This window comes from Mustela erminea, chromosome X, assembly GCF_009829155.1.
Source record: "Mustela erminea isolate mMusErm1 chromosome X, mMusErm1.Pri, whole genome shotgun sequence".
NCBI lineage: Eukaryota > Metazoa > Chordata > Mammalia > Carnivora > Mustelidae > Mustela > Mustela erminea.
The window spans coordinates 82,636,956-82,654,365 of record NC_045635.1 but is presented as its reverse complement, the minus strand read 5'-3'; the positions used below and the strand labels follow the sequence as shown (position 1 = coordinate 82,654,365).

General features: G+C 38.2%; 1 long non-coding RNA gene and 1 pseudogene across 1 annotated transcript; one reads left to right on the top strand and one right to left on the bottom strand.

The window, feature by feature from the left end:
* The first annotated feature begins 754 nt into the window (after positions 1 to 754).
* LOC116583330 lies at positions 755 to 1,454 on the top strand (annotated as a pseudogene).
* Positions 1,455 to 5,921: 4,467 nt separating this feature from the next.
* Positions 5,922 to 14,032, bottom strand: LOC116583331. The gene is made up of 3 exons (XR_004282684.1): positions 14,021 to 14,032; positions 7,894 to 7,898; positions 5,922 to 6,002 (listed from the first exon to the last, which is right to left on the bottom strand). It is a non-coding gene; the product is annotated as an uncharacterized LOC116583331 (long non-coding RNA).
* Positions 14,033 to 17,410: the final 3,378 nt, after the last annotated feature.

Sequence of the window (17,410 nt, the reverse complement as noted above, 5' to 3'; positions counted from 1 at the left end):
TCTCATTCTACTTGGGCTTTGACACTGTCATCAGGCCACTCCCTCTGCAAGGGGCTTTCATTTCTCATACCACACAGCCCCCTTCACTCCATGTGGACACTTTCCTCACTGTTCTTGGACTCTGATAGCCCATGCCAAGCCACCCCTCCTTGGGGATGCCCTTCTCGCCCTGCCCTGGCTGTGAGTCCCTATACTAGACTGACCTCTAGTATGGATACTCTCCTAACTCTACTTATGTGCCAGCACCCTATGTCTGGTCACCCCTCTACATGAACTCTCTCTTCTCCCTATTTTGGCTTTGACACTCCATGCTAAACTGCCTCCATATCTGCACAGGTGCCCTCTGTACCCTACTTGGGCTCCATAAACTTATACCATACCTCCCTTACCTCACTCAGGCTGTAACTGCCTGCCCTCCAGATGCCTCCGTTGCTCTCTCCCCAGCAAATGGCTTTCAAAGGGAATTTCTCAGGAATGGGAAGGAAGAGGAAGGACACCAGTGCATGTTTTAAATGCCTTGGTGAGGGGAGTATTGTATGTGTCTTCCCAGGAGGTATTGTTAGGGGTAGATCCATTCCATTACATCCATTTCTCTGAACTTTTGGATTCTTTCTAAAGGATGTCAGAGAAGTTCAGGCGTTTTGACATCAGTGACTGCAGGCCATCTCTGAGTCTAGGCTCTTTTTTTTTTTTTTTAGTTTTTAACATTTATTGAGGATTATTAACCAAATCTGTCCATATCATGATGGTTACAAACTTCCTAACTCTTCTCGACTGAGGCAGCCATCTTGCTCTTGCCGCGTGCTGTTGTTGGAGGACCCTCCCTGCTTCAGATTTACCACCAGCATGAATCAAGAAAAGTTAGCCAAACTTCAGGCTCAGGTCCGGATAGGGGGCAAGGGTACAGCTCGCAGAAAGAAGAAGGTGGACATAGAACAGCTACAGCTGATGACAAAAAACTCCAGAGTTCTCTAAAAAAAAACTGGCTGTGAATAATATAGCTGGTATTGAAGAGGTGAACATGATTAAAGATGATGGGACAGTTATTCATTTCAACAATCCCAAAGTCCAAGCTTCCCTTTCTGCCAACACCTTTGCAATTACTGGTCAGGCAGAAGCCAAACCAATCACAGAAATGCTTCCTGGAATATTAAGTCAGCTTGGTGCTGACAGCTTAACAAGTCTTAGGAAGTTAGCTGAACAGTTCCCACGGCAAGTGTTGGATAGCAAAGCACCAAAACCAGAAGACATTGATGAAGAGGATGATGATGCTCCAGATCTCGTAGAAAATTTTGATGAGGCATCAAAGGATGAAGCTAACTAAAATTTTTTTCTGGAGTTTGGAAACTGGCATGGACTAGATTTAACAAATCAGCTATGTGGTTCCAAAGTTTTACAGACATGGAGAACATCAACTGTTACTAGTTCAGTAATATAAATATTTTGTATATTGATAATGCTGTTTGTTCAGCATTTTTCGGTCATTTGATTTTGCATTTTGCACTTCCTCCCAGGATCTATTCTTTTGGTCAAAATACGAAGTATTGGTGCAGTTTGAGGGTGTTTTGGTGTTTGATTCTCAGTTTTCTGTTTTGTTTTTTTTTGTTGGGGTATTTTTGGTGTGTGTGTATATGTATGTATGCGTGTGGGTATGTGTGTATACAGTGGAGAGCAAATTGGAAAACAGTTCTATTTATCCTCCTTCTTCCCCCAGTAGAAAATAAAGCAAATCTTTACATTTGTTACTTTTTATTTTTTTCTAATAATGCACCGAATTAGAAAAGTGAGTACCTTGGATTTCAGATCTGAGGAGATTTTACCCTTGGAAGTTTGGTTTTAATTTGCTTTGTTAACATATTTTTTATACATTTTTCTGGGTTTAAAATGTCTTCAGATATTTTGTCACCAGCTCCATGTTGGTATAGTGGATAGCATATCTTTGGTACATTGCCTTAGATTCACTTACCTAGTCGGACCCAGAAGATTTTCTTCTGGCTTTCTTCCTAAATCCTTTTTTGCTCTCCTTTTGGTCTCCCAGTGACCTGGTCAGCCTTTGATAATGCTCTTCCCCATCTTCTACCTAGCCTGAGAAGGATGTTCTCCATATAGAGTTAAGTGAGAGCCTAATCCCTCTTTTGGTAAGACATTTTTCTCTCATCCTGAGGAACAACAGCTCCATCTTCAACTTTTTATTTCCTCCCTGATTTTATAGTTTGGTAGACTTCAAACTGGAATAGCTAGCATGTGCTTGCTAAATAATTTTATGCCAGTCTTATCCTCTATACTAGCTGTTCTTAATAGCTGGTACAAAAATGCCTGTTACATTCAGCAAGGTCAAAATTAGGAATGTCCTTTTGAATCAGAAAAAGATAGGTCATAGACTCATTCCCCAGCACAAATGGTCATTCTATGAAATAGTACTGGCCCCAGGAGGATTTCGTCAACCACTCTCCTAACTCTTGGTCTTGAACCTACCTCTGGATTGGATCTCACTGTTGTAGCTGCCCACAGCATCCTCCTGCATGCTTAGAGTAATGCTTTTGGGGAACACTGGTAAAATACAGTATTTATTTTTTTCACCTCCTTTCAGAGGACTTGGAGGTAAGTTGCATTTATTAATTCAAGTTTCCTTCTTACTGTCTGATGATAAAAGCTTACATTTTGCTATATCAGCATTTGTTATAGCCAGTATTTAAGGATAAGATTTAGAAAATCTATCATTTCCTGGCCCACCAGCAAACTACCTATGGCTTAACCTTGCAGCATATCTACTTTTGTTTCAAGCTAGATATCTTTATTTGATATCTAAAGTGCAAGACCAACAACATATCAAGAGATCGATAGACAAGAAGGCAAAGCTCTTGTATTTTTTTCATCCAGACACTTCAGTTTATTTTATAAATTTGTTCATTTTTCCTGTTCTGTTTTATATAATATATGGACAACTACAAAATAAAGTAACAGTAATAAAATAACAAAAGAAGATTAAAAAAAAAAAAAACTTCCTAACTCTACTCATCCTTCCAGTACATTTTGGAATGGGGAAAAATCTTATAATCCAAAAATCCACAATAATTAAAACAATGTTGGAAACTGCCATGAAACACAAGTGAAAAACTCCATCTTTTTAGAAAACCACAAGACGATGAATTCAGGAAGAACACACACAAAAAAATTGTAACTGAATCAATGAGTCTAGACTTTGATTAGCCAGTTTAACAGACCATTACCACTCACTTTAGTGCTTTAGTCAACACTTTAAAGTTTGAATTCTGGGTGAGTACATCAATGAATTTTACCCTATTAAGTCTTATATTTCTTCCCTCTTGGTCAACACCCTTAAAACTCACTTCCATATATGCTTTCTATGCTCTTGCCAATACAGGCTGGGGAGGTCTGATGAGTCTTTTGGGGTATAGGCTTTCTCAATTTGTGCTATGTTGGGATCTAACTGTGCTCATGGACTTGGGGAACATGAGAATTTAGAGGAGGCGAAATACTATCTTGTCTGACAATTGTCCCAGGGTATTTATTGAAAAGACTGTAAATTCTATGCATATTTTATATTAATCAATTATCTCTTTCTCACTTCCTTTTCCTTGCTTCCTTGATGAAGAGTACTGGTGGTGGCTAATGTTATAATTTAGGTTCCAGATAGGAATATAATTGAATCAACATCACCTCATGATGATATATTGTCATAGATTTTGTGTTTCCTCTGTTGGAGATGAGAGAATTCTTCCTTTGCACAAAAGACAGTAATCACTTCTGATGCACAAAATACAGGAATCATTTCTGAGGAATAAGAAGGGTAGACTTTGCTGATTATTCTTTGCTCTTGTTCCCATCCAATTTCTACTCTTGTGAGCCTCGTTCTGTGACCTAGGAGGTTTATCCCTGCAGACTGTATATTCTTGACTCTCTTGCATGTTGGCTTGTAGTTGGGTTTGGTAAAGGGGTTGAAATGGTAAAAGATTAGATAGTAGGAAGAGAGGGGAATCAGGGTATTTCTCCCTCACTCCCTCCTTGCTCTGGCTATGTCTCTGGCAATAGTTGCATCCCTGTACAACTGGAGTACCTACTAGGCTTCGCTTCCATGGTTCTGGCACTCACTGGGCTCTGGTAACTCTGTTACTTCCCTGACCCCTTGGCTCTAGGGATGGTAATGGTTTCCCATTCATACTTTACAATTCACTGTTTCTTCCTATGACTCTGACCACTCACTGTAAATAGCCTTTTCACAAACTCTATTAATCTGGGCCATCTAAGTGAATTATTTTGTTGTCGGAGCCCTGCTGATAAAGTCTGTTTGTATTTTCATCCTTTGCTTTATCTCCATGATTAAATAACAATAATGCTGGAAGTGGAGAACTCCCCACTTGGGTGTTTTTCTGTACACTTTCTGGGTGTTCTACAGTGCTTAGAGATAGAGCATCAGGGAAATAAAAATGACTCATCTAGGAAAGTTACTTTTCAAAAAAAGAAGTTTAGTGAAATCTATACAAGTAATACATGGTCCTGATGGAATATTTAGGAAATCACAAAGAGAAAATAAAATTTCCAGTGATTCCCCTCTACAGAAATAACCACTGATAACATTTTTTTTTTTACCACTGATAACATTTTAATAAACACCTTTTTAAACTAAGTTTATATTTCCTAAAACACCCCACAATTCCTGAAGCAGTGCTAACTTGAATTCTTGGGCTTTTAGAATTTTCACAACTTCCCACATCGGTGGTAGCATGTACAAGGCAGGAGCAATTAAAGAAAAGAGAAACACAGTGGAGGAGGAAGCAGACCTGGAGTGGTTTCATAATTCAGCCCCTTTCTGGACTGTCATATTTGATGCACTGGATGGACCCCACCCACTCCAAGTCCTGCTGTGCTGGGTTGGGCTTGTGTGCTCTCTGGGAGGGGCTGCCTTTTCCAGTTCTCACACTCAGAGGAATATAAGCCAGAAGCATGGGTAAATAAGCTACAGTTGCACAGCTGGCTGCCCTGTACAAAGCTCCTTTGCAATACATGGAAACCTCTAGAGCTTAAGGCAGCCAGCCCAGAGAGAGAGAGAGAGATGTTAAGAACCAATTAATTCTTCAGCAGCCCTGAAAAGGTTAATCCCAAATTAACTGCAGAACACAAATGTGTTCCCACAGGGTAGAATCTAATCTTATTGTGGGTAATAACTTCAATCTTCAGAACTGGAGCTTATTTTCTAGATGCCAAGGTCATTTTGTTTTCCCTCAGAATCCGAAGAGCCCAAAATCCCTGCTATTTGATTCCTGTGTCTCCTCAAAAAAAAACAAAAAACAAAAAAACACTATTATGTATGTGTAGAACATCTTGTACCTGTCCCCTATATTTGTTTTTCCACTGCTCAGTGTTATGCTGACCCCAGATAATCAACCCTTTTGTCATCAAGTTTATAAATTAGACTGGGTCTATAAAATAGATCACAAATAAGGGGAATCTGCACAGGCAGAGATGTACACACAGTAGAGTTACTCTGAGCTAGCTGATTGGTGTCAAAGTACAACTTTTCTTCCTGGGGAATGTCTTCTCTCTTTGTCTCACTACTTCGGAGCAACTGAAGCATCAGCTTTCTACTAGTTTCCTCCTCTGGAGAGTCAGCAGTAGCAAGAGAAGGATGGAATTTATATATCATCCTTCTTGCTTGTCCTTTCTTTCTTATTCTATTATTCCTCAAGCCTCTAGTTTCACTCTAAACAGATCCTGTTGTGAATCTACTTTTTAAAAAAATGGTTTATTTATTTATTTATATGAGAGAGAGAGAGAGAGAGAACACAAGAAGAGGGAGGGGCCGAGAGGGAGGGAGAACCAGGTTTCCTGCTGAGCAGGGAGCCCAGTGCGGGGCTGGATTCCAGTTCCCTGGGATCATGATCTGAGCTGAAGGTGGAGGCTGGTATCATGACCTGAGCCAAAGGCAGAGACTTAGCCAACTGAGCCACCCAGACACCCCATGAATCTGCTTTTTTAAAGACCTAAAGAAAGAGATATCATGTGAAAAATCTGTCATAGGCCAATTGTAGGACTTAAAGTACAGAGAGAACCAATCTTCCTATTTAAAAACAGAAGATTACCTTCACGTTAACTCTGCTAGTCGAATACGTGCCTTTTAGAAGTCTTGTAGCACCTTTTCAGTTATTGTTGAGGTGAGCTAGTCAAACGTTTACTGAGCTTCAAATAGAAAGGTATCTGGGAAGGGTGGACTCTCAGTAAACTTGTTTGCTCAAAATGAGTGCCAGGATTCAACAAATTTGCTGAAGCATCCTAGTAACTGCCTGCACATCTTATTTTTGTCAAGCTTCATTCTCATAGACCTTTGGCTACATATTAAGAAGAATCTCAAGATTGTCAAGCAGGAATGCAAGAAGAACAACAAAGAGAATTTTAGGAGAAGGAAGAGGGGACTAAACCACTATTCCTGTGAAGCATTAGATATGGTCTTAGAATAGTCTTCAGTGGTGCTCTTAATAATAAATAATAAAATTAATAATTAATTAATAATTAATAATAAAAACAAAGTTGTACAATCCTTGCTTTCTTCTGATTCCCTGTAAGGGAAGGATTAGCTTAGCAATGACATAAAAGACTACATAAAAAGAACTCTTCTGATTGTTTTCTGGAGTACTGAGATTGTTTTCCACTCTACAGAATTGGGGAAGGAGAATATTTATAAAGCTTTTTTTTAAAAGATTATATTTATTTATTTGACAGAGATCACAAGTAAGCAGAGAGGCAGGCGGTGGGGGAGGGGCAGGGAGCAGGTCCCCTGCTGAGCAGGGAGCCCAATGTGGGCTGGATCCCAGGACCTCGAGATCATGACCTGAGCTGAAGGCAGAGGCTTAACCCACTGAGCCACCCAGGCCCCCTGGGGAGAAGGAGAATATTGATGAGAACTATGAGGGGATAGAAAGGATAACAACACTTTCGGAAAGAGGGAAAGACGGACTGAATCCCAGATGCCTTTGGCTAGGAAGTAGGTCTGGGCCTGAGAAGGGACCCTGAAGTTGCCATTAGAAAGGCCAAATGTGGGATATATCACCTATCATAGTCTATTTATCATAATCAAAATTTGTGGATGAGAAACCAAAGAATAGTGAGATAAATGCCATATTCATTTTTTTCAAGTACGTATGATTAATTTTACCAGTTCGTAACTTTTGATTCCCAGCTCAGACATGATCTCATTGGACGACAGTGCCTCCAAATGGAAATACACCAAAGGAAAATGTGTCTTATTCAAGTAGGGAGAATCAAACAAAGAGATAACTCGTTTTAGAGTGGATGCCAAAATATTGTTTTCCTTTTAAAGTTTAACAGAAGCAGTTTAAAGTTTTAAACAGTTTAAAGTTTAACAGAAGCAAAGAAAATGTTGTAAGTATTAGAAGATATCATCTGCCTTAAGAACTTGATTTTTATGTGCCTTAAGCACAGCATCATCTTAGCATAGTATAATAGAAGGACATTGGATTTAAGGACTTATTTCTTCACTTAGAATTAATGTTACCTAACTTCTCTGAGCCACAGCTTCCCCATCTGTAGAATGGAGATAATAAAATTGCCCAATTTATAGTGCTATTGTGAGGATTAAAAGAGATGATGCATATAAAGCACTTTATAAAAATAGCTCAACAAATGCTTTCTCTTTCCTTTTCCACTTGTACAGAAGTTTGTCTAGTGTATTTAGCTTGAGTCAAAAATAGTGGCTCTAAACAGTTCTCTGAATTTAGTTAAAGCCCTTTGGGCCATTTGTAGAATGGGCCATCTCACCATATTGTGCATTTTTTCCAAATATGGGTTTTAGCATACATTCAGATGTACTTTTTTGCTCATCCAACAAGATTAAGTGAAACCCCAGCCCACAAGAACTTTATCTTTATTACTTCTTTTTCCTCCTCTTCATTATCTTAGACCCCAGAAGACAGGACTGAATATCACAGGCAGCTCCATAATTCAGTAGAAGAGTAACAAAGCTAGAGAGTACATCTTTGTCGAGAGGCTTTGCTTGTCCTCGGGCAGGGTTTTCTTAGCTTTAGCACTATGAATGTTTTCACCTAGATATTTCTTTGCTGTGAGACACTGTCCTCTGTACTATAGGATGTTTAGCTGCATCCCTGGCCTCTACCCACTAGATGTGAGTAGCATCCCTTCCCTGTGTTGTGACAACCAAGAGTGTCTCCAGACATTACCAAATGTCCCCTGCGGGGGGCAGGGGGGGTTAACATTGTTACCAGTCTTAGGAGAATCAAATCAGCTACCTGTTTGGCATACAAACATCCTATAAGGAAGACAAATGAAATCTTTAGGAGTGATTGAAAATTCAAAGGACAAGGAAGAATGAGGGAAAAAAGAGTTCAGGCAGAGGAACAGTCTGGATTTAGAAAGAGAACCTAGTTTATATGCGAGGCTCATTGATACAAAGAGTCATAAAACATAGTTCCTGCTTTTGAGGAGCTCACATTTTAGTGGGAGAAACAGCCACTTGAACAATGAGAACACTGGAGTGAGCGCTAGAGGAGGGGCACCCATCCTAGAGAGTGCAAGGAAGGCTTTCCAGAAGATTACATTTGAGCTGAAGCATGAGTGAGTATTAGTATGGAAAAGATAAAGGGAGGATGGAAGAGATGTAAAAGAATTTGAGGTTTGGAGGGAATTGCAAATCATTTAGATTGACTGGGAGAAGAGCACTCAAGAACAAGGAGTGGTGGGAAAAGAAGGCCTATTAAGCTAGATAAGAAGCAGATCTTGAAAGTCCTTCTAAGCAGTGTTAAAGAATTAATTCTGAGAACTACCAGGAGTCATTGAGTTTTTCCATGATACTATTTGGATTTAGGGAAGATTACTTTGGCAGTAGTGTGAAAAATAGATTGGAAGTAGGGGGACTTATTAGGAGGTTATTGTTTTAATCCAGATGATTATGGCCTGAGTAGTGGCAATGACATGGAAATCAAGACTTATTTAGGCGGTGAGAGCAACAGGATCTGGGGTCTAAGTAGATAGGAGGACAGTTTTTGGCTAGTGCTACTAGGTAGATTATGTAGCATTATTCACTGGGATGGAAAACATTGGTGACAGAAGCTTGGAAAGAAGATGAAGTTTCAGTTTGGGAAAGTTTAATTTGAGGTGGTTGTGATCATTGAGGTGGGGATATTTGGTAGGCAAATATATGAATCTGAAGATCAGGAGAAAATTTAAGGTAGAGTTATAAGATTGAGAGTCATCAGGGGAAATTGGAGCCATGGGAATGAATGACATCATCTAAGGAGAACATCTGAAAAGAGATGAGGGCAAGGATACTCCCATGGCTTGTTTCTTCATTCACCTCCTCTAAGAGTCTTTCTTTGAGTGTATAAAATATCACCCTTCTCACTCTCTATTTCTTTACCTTTGTTTTTGTTTTTGTTAATAACACATCACAGTCCTTTGTTATATATGTAACCCATTTGCTTCACAGCTATTCCCAGATATTTACAATGGTTTAATTCACTGGCATTAAAAATAAGTTAAACTGTTCAGAATAAAAATTTCCATCTCACATTCAATTTAAAGCTTCTCCTCCAGCCCCCAACCTCTGGTACAGCTTGATTAGAGAGCCCATGGATCTCTAGGGAAAAAGGGGGCTGTTCTTTCATTCTCCTTTCTGCACCTCATCCCCTACTTGCTCTGCTGCTTCTTTGGGGTTGAGGATTGGGTAGGGAGAGAGAGTCTTAGAGGGAAAACAAGAGGCTTAATTCACTGAAGCTGGTGTATTCTGGCTATCAATACCCTTTGTGAGGTTGATGTTCAAATATTGGCTTATTTTTTTTAATTTAAAAAAATTTAATTTATTTGACAGAGAGAGAGAAAGAGAGAGCACAACTAGGGGAAGCAGCAGGCAGAGGGAGAGGGAGAGGCAGGCTCCCCACTGAGCAGGGAACCAGACAGGAGGCTTGATTCCAGGACCCTGGAATCATGAGCACAAGTAGGGGAAGCAGCAGGCAGAGGGAGAGGGAGAGGCAGGCTCCCCACTGAGCAGGGAACCAGACAGGAGGCTTGATTCCAGGACCCTGGGATCATGACGTAACCTGAATGCGCCACTTAATGACTGAGCTATCCAGGCACCCCCCAATACTGGTTTTTATTGTGCTGTGCTTTTGTGGTTTCTTTAGAGACCCCTTCACTCCACATCCTCCTAGTGGGGACCTCTACCCAAACCATTCCATGATGAGAACAATGTATCTTCTGACTGTTTTCCCACACAACTTCCTTCTCACGTGATGCTCATTCTTCTGCAAGAGTTGCCAGCTACACTTCGAGGAAACTATCTGGCCAATAGAAAATATGGTTCCTTGGAAGTTTAGATACTTTTCTTTGCCTTGCCACTGTCAACAACTTCAACCTGGCTTCTGTCTTTAGATTTCTTCAGGTTAAAGTCAAGCATAAGTTTCTATCTTCTCCAGACACCACAGGACATAGGTGGGGTTCCCTCATGGACTCTTTCTACGCCAGTGGCCACACGGGCAGGCTTAAATGTTTCTGTAGTACAGTAAGCCTTCGCGCTGGAAGTAAGATGCCAGTAAACAAGGTTTAATCGGGATGTGTTTACTTGGCTTGAGGAGAGGAACCATAGTGCTTTTTACTTCCATGAATTCCCTTTAAAAAAAAATCCTCTTTTCCTTCCTCCAATTAATCTCTAGAATTCTACTATATAAATTGGAGTTGAATGGTGAAGAATGATAATGATAATTGAAACACCAGTTTGGTCACCTCTTAGCAAGTCCTATTTGATATATTTGCTTATCACTGAGAGGCGGTATAGAGAACTAGTTAAGAACATAGACTCTGGAGCTATACTGTCTGACTTCAAATCTTGACTTAACCATTTGATCTCCCTGTACCTCAGTTTTTTTATTTGTGAAATGGGAGTAATAATAGTATCTACACCGTAGGATTTTTGTGAGGACTTAATGTGCATGTGTATCTTAGATTCATACCTTAAAACGGTATTTAGATTTATGATAAGTGCTATGTGTGTTTGCTATTAGTGCTATTGTTTATTTTTCTTTGGCTTACACTGTAAGCTCTAAGTGCGCAACAATTTTTTTGTTTACTGCTGCATTTCCAGCTACTAAAACTGCATATAAAAGGCACTAATAAATGTTGTTGCTCTCAGATTCCTTCTGAATAAATTAATGTGACATTTAAACCTTAAATATTAAGATGTGGACAGAGAAAATGGGGTTTGAGATGATTAAGAAAAATAGGTAGAGAGATAGGAGAACCAGGAGAGTGTGATGTTCCAGAAACCACAGGAGAGGAAAATTTAACAAGGAAGGAGTGGGCAATAGCGTCAAACATTGCTAGAATGTCAAAGGTAAATAAAGCTAAAATACAGTCAGTACATTTTGTAACAAGGAAACCCTATCTTTCACTTCCATATTCTGGTAAGCAATGGTGTTTTTTCCCCAGAGATGCTTTTATTAAAATTAATAACCACTCAGAATAAATCTTTGAATAGGTATTAGAGTTTTTAGCCCTGAATTATTGAACTCCAATGAACAAACCAGTCCTGCACTTACTTAATTTTGTCCATAAACACAAAGGACCCAGACTCAGTACAATTTAGTACATTTTCCCTTCACCTGGACTCACCTCTTGAATCAAACAACAAAACCTGTTGTGAACATCTGCTTCTAACTCCATGCCACTTCCCCTCCTAAGTATGTTCTTCTCCTTTCCTCCTACCCCTTCTCTCTTTACAAAACTATAAGTGAATGTATAAAAAAATCTTACAACTTAGTAAGTAATAAAAAGATAAATAACCCAATTAAAAATGGCAAAGGATCTGAGTAGACATTTCTTCAGAGAAGATATACTAATGGCTATAAGCACATGGAAAAGATGGTTAACATCATTACCTATTATGGAAATGCAAATCAAAACTATAATCAGATACTACTTCACACCCACTGGGATGTCTATAATAAAATAAACCAGTACTAACAGGTGTCTTTGGGGATGTGGAGAAATTGGAACCCTTATGCATTGCTCTTAGGAATGTAAAATGGTACAGCCATATTGGAAAACAGTTTGGTGATTCCTTAAAGGTTAAACATAGAGTTACCATATGATATAGCTATTCCAAGCCTAGGTATATAGACAAGAGATTTGAAAACATGCGTTCAAAAAATCTCATACATAAATGTTTGTATCAGCATTATTCATAATTTCCCAAATGGGGAAATAACCCAAATGTCCACCAACTGATGACTGGATAAGCAAAGTATGAAGAATTCAATGGATTATTATTCAGCCATAAAAAAGAATGAAGAATGATTTGAGTGATGTCACCAATAACAATGGAGAAGAGAACAATGGAGAAGAGGAGAATTGAATGGTTACAATTAACCACTGAATAAAGTCCACATTTCTTTAAAAACCAAGATTTTATTTATTTATTTGACAGAAAGACACAGCAAGAGAGGGAATACAAGCAGCAGAGTGGGAGAGGGAGAAACAGGCTTCCCGTGGAGCAGGGAGCCATTGTGGGGCTTGATCCCGGGACCCTGAGATCATGACTGAAGGTATATGCTTAATGACTGAGCCACCCAGGCACCCCTAAAGCCCAAATTTATTAACATGACTCATAAGGCTAGCAGAGTCTAGTCTCTACCCAACTGTCATGGGTTAAATTGTATCCCCCGCCCCATTTCTTATGTTGAAGTCCTAACCCCCCAGTACCTCAGAATATATTATAACTTGGAAATAAGACCATTGTAGATGTAATTGAGTAAGATGAAATCATTTGGGTGGGCCTTAATGTCATATGACTGGTATCTTTATAAAAGGGGGAAATATGAGCACAGGGACACACACACACAGGGAGAATGCCATGTGAAGATGAGGGCAGAGATCAGGGTAATGCTTCTACAAGCCAAGAAATGCCAAAGATTGTCAATAGACCACCAGAAGCTAAGAGAGAGGAGCATGGAACAGATTCTTACAGCCCTCAGAAAGAATTAATTCTTTCTGAATTTAATTAATTAATTAAATTAATTTCTGAAGACTCCTAAACTGTGAGATAAGAAGTTTCTGTTGTTTAAGCCACTCACTTTGTGCTACTTGGTTACAGCAGGCCTAGCAAATTAATATACCATCTTTCTAGCCTCATCTGTTATCATTTTTTCTTTACACATTCTGCTCCAACAACACCAACTTCCTTGTGCTTACTTCCTTTGCATAGAGCTGGTGTTTCTAGCCTTTTAGTTTTTGCTTATGCTGTTCTTCTGCCTGCAACTCCTTTTTGGTCTAGCTTAGTCCTACTCATCCTTTAAGATTCAGAGAAGCTATTACTTTTTCCAAGGACCCTTCTTCACTGACCACTCACCACAAGGATTGTATTAGTAGCCTTCCTCATTGCTCCCACATATTCTGTGTCTTTCCCCAGCTTTGTACTTTCCATACTGTATTATAATTTTATGGGTTTTCTGCCTCTTTCCACCCCACACGATATACTGTGAACTCCTTGAGGAAAGGGTCACTAAAATCCTACAGCTTACTAGCACAGTATACTTTGCACATAGTAGATGCTCAATGCATTTCTTTGAATGAAGAGACTTCTTTTTTCAGTGTTTATTCATTTTCTTTTTTTCCCATAGCACCTACTAAAGTGCTTCACACATAATGGGTGCTCAGTACCTCTGGCCAGTGGGTGTCAAATAAGGACATTTGGCAATATCTGGAGACATTTTTGGTTGTCACTACTGGCATCTAGTGGGTAGAGGCCAGAGATGCTATTAAACATCTAGAATGCACAGGATAGCTCCCCAAAACAAAACACTATCTGGTTCAAAATATCAATAGTGGAGGTGGAGAGACCCTAATCTTGACTAATTAAGAGACTGAATCTGCTTTTTATATCATATACTTACTGCAGACCACTAGTATACTAAATTTGCTTTGTCAGGAAGACTGATTTTTTTTTTTAACAAAAATAAACTATTTCCTGACAAGAAACAAAGGGGGGAGTGTTCTGGAATCCAGAATTAAGATTTTGGCAATTGAAAAGTACCTGATTAATAAAAAAACAGACATATAAGTTATAATATCTTTAAATCTGAAATGCTCTACAACAGTGAAAACAAATGAATCAGATATATATATATATATATATATCGAATTTTCACTATATATATGTGTATATATATATATATACACGGTGTATATATACTATATACTATATTTCACTCTGTGTGTGTGTGTGTGTGTGTGTGTGTGTGTGTGTGTGTGTTTATCTCAACAGGGATAAATCTCCTAAGCATAATGTTGAGTGAGGAAAGCAAATCGCAGAAGGTACATACAAGAATGATACTGTTTAGGTAAAGTACTACATGTAGTTTAGGGGTAGACACATATATAGTAATGTATAAAGAGATGCGTGGAAAAGATCAAGATCAAATCTGGTGAATAGTGAAAACCTCAGGGCAGAGGTATATACAGAGGGCTTCAATTGCAATGGTAATGCCTTATTTCTTAAGCTGGGTAATAGGCATATCTTTGTTATATTATTCTCTATATATTTATGTACTTTTGAAATATTTAACACTTTTATAAAAGAGCAATTGCTCAATACTGAGGCATCCTATCACATAGGGTTGAGGAAAATCTCCATCTTGTTAGTTTGCACTAGCCAGAATTCCCTCAATGTGTCAAAATTGAATGACTCATTGAATCCAATCATTCTCTATGGGACAGGATCTTACATACTATACATAGGGTAATATTCCATAAGTTGCTGTTTGCATTGTCCTGCAATGTCTAAACTTTGTGATAATTACATATCTATTGAAATTTCATGTTATGCAGTCTAAAAATATATTGGAAGGGGAGGTGAACCATGAGAGACTATGGACTCTGAAAAACAATCTGAGGGTCTTGAAGGGACGGGGGGTGGGAGGTTGGGGTACCAGGTGGTGGGTATTATAGAGGGCACGGATTGCATGGAGCACGGGGTGTGGTGCAAAAATAATGAATACTGTTATGCTGGAAATAAAATAAAAAAAAATAGTGCTGCTGTGAAAAAAAAATATATAGTCAATTTTAGTATTATTCATTATTTTTCAAAACTATGAAAATGTCCTTTGATGTTCATCATTTAAAATAACAAAGTAATGGGAATGGGCACCTGGCTGGCTCAGCTGGTTAAGTGGACGACTCTTGATTTCCGCTTAGGTCATGATCTCAGTGTCCTGGGATCGAGCCCCATGTTGGGGTCTATACTCAATGGGGAGCCTGCTTGAGGAATCTCTCTCTCCCTCTTATTCTGCCCCTCCCCCTTCTCACACATGCTCTCTCTCTTTCTTAAATAAATAAATCTTTAAAAAAAATAACAAGATAATGGTAAAAGGATGGTCTTTTCAACAAATGATGGCAGGAAACAGGATATCTACATACAAAAGAGTATGAAATCGAACCCTTACTTTACAACATATACAAAAATGAATTAAAAATAGAACAAAGACCTAAACATAGAGCTAAAACTTTAAAACTATTAGAGGAAAACATATAGACATTGGATTTGGCAATGATTTTTTTTTTGGATATGAAATCAAAACACAGACAACAACAACATAATAAATAAATTGAACTTCATTAAAATTAAAAAGTTTCGAACATCAAAAGATACTATCAAGAGAATGAAAAGACAACTCACAGAATAGAAGAAAATATTAGCAAAGCATATATCTGAAAATGGATTAATACCTAGAATATGTAAAGAACTCCCACAACTCAACAAAAACAAATCCAATTCAAAAATGAACAAAGGACTTGAATAGATATGTCTCTGAAGAAAATATTAAAATATTAAAAAATACTAAAATATTTTTTAAAAGATTTTTATTTATTTGACACAGTGACAAATAAACACAAGAAATGATGATCAACATCACAAGCCACTAGGGAAAATGTAAATCAAAGCCAAAATAAGATACTACATCACACTTATTAGGGATGGCTATTATATAAAAGACAAAAACAAACAAAAACCCCCAGAAAGTTTCTGTGAGGATATGGAGAAATTGGAATCCTTGTGCATTGCTGCTGGAAACCAGTTTGGCAATTCCTTAGAAAGCTAAATATAGAATTACCACATAATAAAGTGATTCCACTTCTAGGTATAAACCAAGAGAATTGAAAGCAGAGACTCAGGCACTTGTACATCAATGCTCGTGGCAGCATTTTTCACAATAGCTGAAAGACAGAAGCAGCTCAAACGCCCATCAACTGATTAATAGACAAAATGTAGTGTATTCATAAATGGAGTATTATTCAGCCTTAAAAAGAAATTCTGATGTGTGCTACAACATGGATTTGCTTGCACTGGATCTTTTACAATATATAGTTAATAAGATTTTGAGCACAGAATCCTTGTGGCAAGCCAGGAGGGTCAAACAGAAGTGGACAGCACAAAGTCTGTGCAAACAGGCCATTGCCTGTTTTTGTTCATTGTTTATGTTTCTCTTTGTGTATTTGCAGTTGGTTCAGTGAGACTGTTTTAAGTAAAAGAGTCAGATCCTCACATCCCCTTTAATGAGGCAGACCTTAGAGAGTGAGAAACTGCAGAGGTAGAAATAAAAACATAAAATAATATCTGGAAGTTTTGCTGAGAAATAAGGGGATTGAACTAAATGTTTTCTGGAGTCCTTTCTGGCTGAGGGTGTTTCCAGTTTCTGCTAAGCACCACCAGCAAAAAAAGAGCAGAAAAGTGCTTGGTCTGAATTCCCACAGGCCACATTAGGGAGATGGAACACTTGCAAAGCCTAGGGCTGAGCACAGGGTCCCTGAGTGCTGAGTTGTCAAAGATAGAACAAAAGGATTTCCTTTTTGAAGTGGCTTCTTCACACTTCAGGCTGTGCATGGGGTACTAAAGGGCTAAAATACGGAAGAAAACTTTAGGTAGAACCTGGGAGCTAAATTTTACTGTTTTATCTGCTAGAATTAAAATGATTTTTTTCAGGGCACCTGGATGGCTCAGTCGGTTGTGTCCAACTCTTGGTTTCAGCTAAGGTTGTGATCTCATGGGTCCTGATATGGAGCGCCCAGTCAGGCTCCAGGCTTAGTGGGGAGTCTGCTCCTCCCCCAACTCTCTCAAGTGTGCTTTCTCTCTCAAATAAATAAATCTTTAAAAATGATTTTTTCTAAGATTTTTTATTTTTTATTTTCTAAGATTATTTATTTTAAAAATAAAAAATATTTTATTTCTATAAATATCAATAAAAATATTTATATTTATATAAATATCTTATGAAAATGAGATATTTTATTTTTATTTTTATTATAAATAAATTATTAAAATAAAAAATCTTATATTAAATATTAAATATTTGTATTAAATATTCATTAATTT